Below are 9,188 nucleotides of genomic sequence, written 5' to 3' on the forward strand. Positions count from 1 at the left end.
AGTTACAAAACACGCGCCTATTCACATATCCGTGCATACTTCCTCGAACTACAACACAAATACACTTGTCCAGAATTTTTTACAGACGCCTCAAAGTCCAATAGTTCTGTGTCTTATGCAGCCGTTGGTCCTTCCTTTTCGGATTCCGGTATTCTGCACCCTGATTCATTTATCTTCACGGCAGAAGCTTACGCGATACTTGCGGCCGTTAAACACATTAAACAATTAAAACTACAAAAGGCAGTTATATACACCGATTCCCTAAGCGTGGTAACAGCCCTCAAAACTCTCAAAAAACACAAAAACCCAGTCCTCATCTCCCTCTACACACTCCTACGCACGGTCTACGCTCTCAAACAGCGTGTCGTAGTGTGCAGGGTGCCAGGGCACCGCGAGATCCAAGGCAACGTGTTGGCGGACCAGCTAGCTGCATCCGCCCACGAAAACAGTCCTAATACATCGATAGCCGTCCCTGCACTAGATCTAAAACCCCTCCTCAAAAGAAAGCTCAGGGCCTTTTGGCAGAATACATGGGATAGGCACAAACAAAATAAGCTACACGTCATCAAGCCGCGTCTTGGCATTTGGTCACCGGTATCGAAGTCACGTCACACAGAAGTCACACTTTGCAGAATTAGAATAGGACATACACACAGTACACACGCACACCTTCTGTCCGGTGGTGACCCACCCATGTGTGAAAAATGCGGCGCGCCACTTACTGTCCAGCACATCCTGCTTCAATGCACGCATCTAGAAGATATTAGAGAAAAACATTTCCCATCATACCGCCAACATCTCCCACTTCACCCTTCAATGTTCTTAGGCAGGGAACCTATTTTTAAACAAGACTCGCTCTTTCTTTACTTCAAAGATATACATAGTTTCAATGTTATTTACCCTGGCAACCACAGCACGGCTTCTCCACAGAGGCCGCTGCTGCGGTAGTTATTAAAAAAAAAAAAAGCACTGGCCTCCCTGCCTTTGGCCTCAAAGGCCTTGAGGAGGTATTCGTGCTCACGACGTACCCTCATTATTTTATCATCACGACCTCTTGTTATTCATTCTCTGTGCACATGTTTCACGTCACTCCCATGATTTTATTACTTATGTTTTTACCCACCTTTAGCGCGAGGAATTTTAGGCTCCTATACAGCCACTTAACATAACCATTGTTCATTTTCCCTATTATGTCTTGGCGCTCTTTGGCCATCAATGGCCCTTGCGCCATTAAACAACACATATTATTATTAGACTGGTACTTCAGGGCATGTACGCGTTTATGTCCAGAGAAGTAAATTCTCTGGTTCACCGACGGCCGGCAAATCGGTCTTGCAGTCCCGTCCACGAACCCCCAGCACTTCTGAAGTGGTGCACCTCTGCGATGTACAGCCTGTAAATGAAAGCCCATAAAAGATTCCCTTGTCACCTACGAAATGCTCAAGCAGTTTGAGAGTAACCTGGTAACGTTTCGTGAGAGTTTTACCACGCATCTCTAAGCACCCAAGCACCCATCTCAGCCCAGGAGACACGGGTAAGAGTTCCAAATTTCTCCCAATCTGCTGCATCAGCTTTCCACTGGGGAGCCTGTGGCGGAGATTCGTTTTCTTTTGGAGTGCTTAAGAGTATAGGAAAATGGTCGCTACCGTAGGGATTTTTAATGACGTCCCAGTTAAAATAAAGTAAAAGGGTGGGTGAAACAATACTAAGATCGATAGATGAGTAACTCCTGTTTGCAAGGCTAAAAAGTGTAGGCTCCTTCTTATTGAGCAGGCATGCACCAGCGGAGAACAGGAACTGCTCAATGAGACGGCCTCGCGCATTGCTGCGAGAGTCCCCCCACAAGCTGCTGTGTGCATTGAAATTGCCAAGGACGAGGTATGGTTCTGGCAATTCATCAATAAAGGCCTGAAATTCGTGTTTGTGTAACTGGTAGTGTGGGGGTATATAGAGTGAGCAAACAGTTATGAGCTTGTTGAAAAGAAAAGCGCGAACGGCCACTGCCTCCAGGGGCGTTTGCAACTGCAATACCCGACATGCTACATTTCTATCTAATATTATAGCAACGCCGCCAGAGGATGTGAGAGCATCCTGGCGATCTTTGCGGAAGATGATGTACTGTCTGAGAAAGTCAGTATGTATTGGTTTCAAGTGTGTTTCCTGTACACACAGCACTTTTGGTTTGTGTTTGTGGAGAAGTTCTTGAACATCGTCGAGGTTCCTGAGAAGGCCCCTCACGTTCCATTGGATTATTTGCGTGTTCATGATGAAACTATGGTAGTGCTGTGTGTACGAAACGGGAGTTGTGGTTGTTTAGGTGGGGAGCTCGAACTCAAGTAACAGGGCCGTCCTCTGGCCCCGTTATCGGCTTCTTAGTTTTCTTAGCACGCTCCAGGGAGCTTCGCCGATCTGTCGGCACCAGGGGTGCCGAAGTAGTGTCCATTGCCTGCTGGGAGGCACTGGATGCCCGCACGTGCGAGCTGGTGGCTCGAGTTTCGGGCCTCGCCTGGCGAGACGAGGCCTTGAGACCCGATGACCCTGGAGTCGACGGGCTCTCTTTGCGAGTCGGCGGAGTAGATTGAACTACTGCCGCCTTGGGGGCAGGCGCCGCAGCCGACGGTTCGCTCTGCGTGGACCGAGGGAGTGGCGGAGGCCGATGCGACGTTGCCCCCGGCGCGCCGCATCAGCGTAGGGTGTGGTGTGAAATGGCGAGCACCTTTTACGGGCTTCGCGGAAAGAAATGTTCTCCTTGTACTTTAGTGTGATGATTTCTTTTTCTTTTTGCCAGTTTGGACATGCGCGTGAGTACGCCGGATGATCGCCGTTACAGTTGGCGCAGTGCGGTGCGCCATTACAGTTGTCGGATATGTGGCCTTGTACACCGCATTTAGCACAAGTTTGATGACCACGGCAGCTCAATGATCCGTGGCCGAATCTCTGGCATTGGAAACAACGTCTGGGATTAGGAATGTATGGTCTGACAGTTAATTTAATGTAATCTGTTTCGACGGTTTGAGGGAGAACACTGGATGCAAATGTAAGAATGAGATGTTTCGTGGGGATTTCCTTGCCTTCTCTCCTAATAACGATCCGTTTTACATGGATCACGTTTTGGTTCTTCCATCCCTCTAGAAGTTCATCTTCAGACAGGTCAATGAGGTCGGTTTCCGAAACGACACCGCGTGAGCTGTTCATGGACCTATGGGGTGACACTGAAATAGGTACGTTTCCAAGTGTTACGAGATTGCCGAGTTTCTGGTATTGTTGTTTAGCTGGGACCTCGAGAAGAGGGTCACCGCTTGCCATTTGGTTACCTTGTAGCCCGGCCCAAAGGCTTCGGTCAAGGATTTTGCAACTATGAAAGGGGAAATAGTTCTTTCTAGTTTTTCGGGGTTCTGGCTGTGGAGTACATGAAATTTAGGGAACGTTTCTGTTGGCCGGGTCAAAGAGTTGAGTATTTCGTCGGTGCGCACCCTCTTGTGAGGGTAACGATCAAGGAGGCGGGGGAATGGAACTGTTTCCATGATAAGTGTATGTGTTTCGGCAGCAGTGGCGGCCACCCCATGGAGTCCAACAAGGGGACGCTGCAGCACTTAACATGTAAGGCTGCAAACGCCAGCCGTACAATGCCGCTATAACCTAATATACTATGTCCAAGAGAGGACACATATACACGGTTAACCCGAGCCGCCTACGAAAACGGGGAAGTAACTGAAGAAAAAGGAGACAGGACAGAAAGGAAAGAAGATAGGAAAGACAAAGATAAGAGAGGGGGATAGGAAAAGGCGACCGCCGATTTCCCCTGGGTGGGTCTAGAGTTACTGTATATGCTACCTTTAGGTAGCAGAGTTGCGCATCTGTCTTCCAACGCCGCTAGCAACCATGCATTGCGGAGAAGCTGGCGCTTGGGCGAATTTGTTGATTTCTCGACGCCGCCGCTGCAGCGAGCTGAATTAACACTAGCCATCGACAGCCAATGTTCATCGTCGGTCTTCGACACGCCAGACAGGTTAATCGGCGACACGGTAGGCATGTCGCCTGCAAAAACGAAGTGCGACTTTACCGCATAACTGTGGTTGCTAGCCGGACCTATGCGCAACTCTGCTACCTAAAGATAGCATATACAGTGACTCTAGGTGGGTCAGCCCAGGGGTGCCGTCTACGTGAAGCTGGGGCCAAAGGGGTGTGTTGCCTCTGCCGGGGGGCCTTAAAGGTCCAATCACCCGGCGTCGGCTCAACTCCCAGGATCCCCTTTTCCCCGGACACGGCAATGCCACGCACGGCTAGGCGTGGGAGGGGGTCGAAACCCCCCCGTTAGCTCGGGTCCGTGGTGTCGCTACACACCAAACGCCTGCTTCGCAGACGCCCCTGCGGGGAGAAGTACCAGTCTGTCATGTGCGCCAGTGGCATTGTTTGTGATCTTGATGGCCTCTGCCCAGGACACAGACATGATGTCGGTAAGTTAACAAGACCGAATAAATATGTAGCATGTTTTATCGCGTCATGGCAATTTCATAGACAGCGCATATCTAGATCATTAAAAATATTTTGTAATGAGGCACAATGATGCGCACGTTGTGTGAAGACTTATTTATAATATCATTTGTGCATGTTCGTTCAGTTTGTGGAAATGTGTTATTGTGATTATGGCATTTTAGTGCAATACGCTGCACCCCTCAGTTATTAGCCATTTAACTTTACATGAACATTGGCAAACAAGGGCTTGCGTTATTTTCTGGCTAAGGTAACATCACAAGATGGGAACATTGAAAAAGGAGCAGGCCATTTTGCTTGATAAGCAATATTGTTGTTGAGGCACTTAAGGTATGAAATAAGTTAGTGCTCTTTGTGTGAATATTTCTTAGGTGCCTTCTGGCAGCTTAAATAGAGTTACTTCTGTTCTAGGTATCCTGGGAGACAGCGGTCTTTACAACATGCTGGAGCGTTTGGTGCAGGGTTCCCCATACACCATTTACGGAGGCCAGACATACCCATTGCGTCCACTACTGATGCGGCCATATCCTGGGTCCTCACTGACAGAAACACAGGAAATGTTCAACTCCGGTATGAATGCGGTCCGCCAGGCAATAGAATAGGGCTTCGGCAAAACTATCGCCGTGTTTGCCTTCCTTGATTAAAAAAAAATCAAGAGATTCTGATGCAACATGTTCCTCAAATGTATAAAGTTGGAACAATCCTGGCAAACTGCCATACATGCTTGTATGGCAGTGAGGTTTCTATGTCGTTTTTTTTTTTATTACGACCACCGTCGCTGCAAGAATATTTGGTTCCCGACACTGCCTAAAATTCACTATGCTGTGTGTGAGGGCTAAACCTATCATTTTTCCTTCTATTATAGGGGGAAAAGACACATGAAGCATTTTTTATTCACGAGACAGGAAAGGAGTACGTATGTAAGGCATCAGTTAACTATTTTGAGAACGACTTTAGTTGTACCGTACCTCTCAAAATATTAGTAAGCTGTTTTGCACGTGTCGATTTCCTTCCTCCTTGTGCTTGCTCACGTCCCCACCAGATTGTACATATACTGTATGAGCAATAAATTAGTTATAATTTTGCATTTTGTCCTGTATTGACCTTTAGGTGTTCTGGGCATGGAAAAACGTTTTCCTAGTCAAATGTGCATTGTAAATCAGCCCAAGTGGCCACCTTTTTAGAGCACCAACATCAATGCTTTAGTTTGAACCCAAATTTATTAAATAAATAATTTTTTAAGTATTAAGTGTTGATGTTACAAGAATAATATCCTTGCAACTTCCTTTTCGAAGAAATAAATGTATCGAATTCAGCTTCAAGTATGTCTACTTTTTATTCTGTGACAGCTTGTATATTATGTCAAGAGCCCTCTGGGCTGCCAGGGCTGCCTCTCTCTCTGCCCTCCGCTCCTACATAACGAGTTCTTGCTGCGTGTGTAGCTTGCGCATTTCTTCAGTTCGAAGCTGGCGATCTTCTTTCAGCATTCGCTGCTTCGCCTCCCATTCCCGCCGCCTCTGCTCCAACTGCTCCTTCTCTATTGCCAGGCGCTGCTCCTCAAGGGGAATTTTTTTCACCTCTATAGAGGTCTCCCTGAGACGTGCCGCCTTCTCGTAGTCCAGCCTTTTTTGGAAGTAAGGCCAGCCCTTTTTACACCTGTGAATTAAGATCGAACAAGATAGCTTCTGTTAAGATGCTATATCTAGCCAGTTACAAACAATCTCACACTTCCACGTGACCCAACAACACACTGCATATAGAAAACGAGAAACAGCGCAAACCACAGGACAAAGGCAAAGACGGACAGCGCTTTGTCTATCTTTGTCCTGTGGTTTGCGCTGTTTTTCATTTTCTATGAGCGTGTACCAATACAGCTTTAATGCTTTCAACGAAAATATTTCTACCAAAAGCAAAACTGCAGCAACAGTGAGTTACACCTAAGCACTGACCTGTCTCTTTATTTGCACTGCTGTATGTACAGGTTTCCACTTGGCAATCCAAGTCTCCTCGAAAAATGGCTTCAAGCTATGGGTGCACGAGGCTTTGTCCCGACCAGGCGTGATGCACTGTGTTCTGCTCATTTGAGCCATACCACTTTTGTGGCGGTATACAACGACACCGACTTCGTGAAGGGACAGTTTCATCCAGGTTCCAAGTAACTAGTGATAACACAGGGGTAGAAGTATGTCCATCTATTTCATTTTCACTACCAGTTAACTTTCACTGCATTGCATGAAAATGAAAGACAGCACATCGCACGAAACGTGCAGCACATCGAGGTGCTGCACGTTTCCCATGTTAAATTGCAGACTTGAGATGTTTGTGTTGTTCCATTCTTCTGTATATACAGCTACCCCTGATGAAAAATTAGAGGTGAATGTTGCTTTAAACATATTATAATATGCTCGTAAACAACAGCATTAGTACTCATCTGAGTTTGGCAGCACTTCTTGACATCGAAATTGTATGACACATGCTACTTGCTCTGGCACTATCTGATGTTTCGCTCGTCCCGCTGGGTATTCTCAAAGTTATAAATGCACAAGTTTGGGGAGTGCATACAACACCACAAAGAACTGTGCACAGCGAGGGCCCTCGTCTCTCGCCTCCTGCACTGCATTGTTGGGCTGCTGTCTAAGTGATTATCAAAGTGCTCAGCGCAAAACGTTCAGACACAGTACACATAGAAAAGACGAGGACCATCGCAGATGGTCCTCGGTTTTCTATGTGTACTGTGTCTAAATTTTTTGCGCTGAGCAGTTTTAATAATGGAATACCAACTAACCCAATCCCACACTGTCGTGGTATGAAGGCTATTTACTGCAGCGTAGCAAGGAAATATTTTCTTTTCCAGAGCAGGTACGCCCTCGCCTGTGATGCAGGGGCTGGGCAGAAGGTGCAGTATGTGTGTATGGCAGGTGTCTAATGGTACAAAAAAATTTCAAGACATGCACATTTTCTGAGTGTAGCTAAGTGTTTGTGGCTCATATCACAGTAGCCTTCATTCCTTACTGCCCTTGGGGTCCTAGTTCAGAAATCGCAGTCACCGAAGTTTGCGCACACAAGATGTTATGGCGCTCCACCATGGTGAGGTGCAGCAGTGTTGGCGGTCATGGGTTTCAAGTAACGGCGTCATGGGTAACACGTTACCTTTTTCGGTAAATTAGTAACACACTCGTTACTATTTTTCGGTAACGTGAGGTGTCACGTTACTCGTTACTCTTCACTCCACTTATCCAGGGAGGTTCACACGAAAGTCCTTCGTCTCATAGGCGCCACTTTCGCAGAGGTCGCTCCAGCATTCTTTTGTAGCAGCGGCGGACTGCTGCCAACCAGCCATGTGTTAGAAGTATACCATCCAATGCATCTGTCGAGCGCCTGTTTAGCGTAGGTGTGCACGTTTTCGTTAAGTAGCAAAACAAGCTGTTTGTAGCAAAACAAACTAGTTGTATTTATTAGAAATTTCTCCGTGCAGTACTCTAGCGCTGGTTTTCAACATTGTTTGCAAAATTAAATTCGCTTTTTTCTATTGGAAACAGCAGTTATACGTTTCTGTAGTTACTCAATTTTTTGAGCGATCTAGGCTGGCCTTGAAATTCTTCACATAAACACGCAGAGTTTTTGCACCAATTATGCAGGTTTAAGGGGGTAAATTGTATATGTGTGCAAATATTTCTTCCCCGGAACTAAGCCGTTAAGCATTTCGTTATGAGTACAATACTTGTGCATCTGTCTTGTTTAGAAGCACACCGTCAGAATTATTGTAAGTTTGTTGACAGTTGACTGGCCTTTTTTTTTAAAGAAAGCGTTGATGAATAATTCTGATTTTGTGTTTATTGACACATTCAGAAAAATGGCTTTGCCATGTGTCACAGAGTTAGAAGCCATCACATGTAACTACAGGCAACGCCATAGGTCAATATAATATTGAGAAGATATATGTAAAATACAAATATGAGATTTATAACATTGTCTCTGTGGGTTCAAACTTTTTACCATAGATTAATGTAACATGTAAAGTGCGTTACCGTTTTTTTTTTCGGGGTGACGTAGGGCGGTAACACGTTCACTTTATTGTTACCGTAACGAGTTACTTGTTTAGTTAGTTTTCGTGGTACCAGTTTTCCATGATTTTGAGTGGGCAATTCGAAATGACGTCTAAGAGATCATAAAAAATGATAGTAGCATTATTTACATGTCAGGCATGAGCATCAACGATTCAGTTATGTTCAGTTGTGCAATTATCGCGTGCAGATATGCTTAGTACAGTGTAAAAGACGAAAAGTATTTGGTTGTCAGCAGGATGGCAGCATTAGGATGGATAAGTTTTATGCATACCACTAATAGTATTTGCTGGTGTGTTAGCATACAGAAACAAAAGAGTATTGTAATGTGGCCCAGCTGCATACTATACAGTGTGTCTGTGTTCTCTTGCTTGTACCTGAATAAATATCGTTATTTCGGACAACCGAAATAATGTTGTCTCGCTCCACGAATTTGTTGTCTTCCGTATACATCTGTTTTTACACAGACATTGCAGAGACAATAAATGGCGACTTTGTCAATGAGAGAAGCATAAGTGTCATATAAGGCTGTGGTTAAAGAGCAATCAGGTATACACTTCATATATTGCAGATGTGAGCCACCCCTGAAAATCCGGAGGCTATACGTAATAGTGAACACGTAGTCATGAA

Source organism: Rhipicephalus sanguineus, chromosome 4 (genome assembly GCF_013339695.2).
Source record: "Rhipicephalus sanguineus isolate Rsan-2018 chromosome 4, BIME_Rsan_1.4, whole genome shotgun sequence".
Taxonomy (NCBI): Eukaryota; Metazoa; Arthropoda; class Arachnida; order Ixodida; family Ixodidae; genus Rhipicephalus; species Rhipicephalus sanguineus.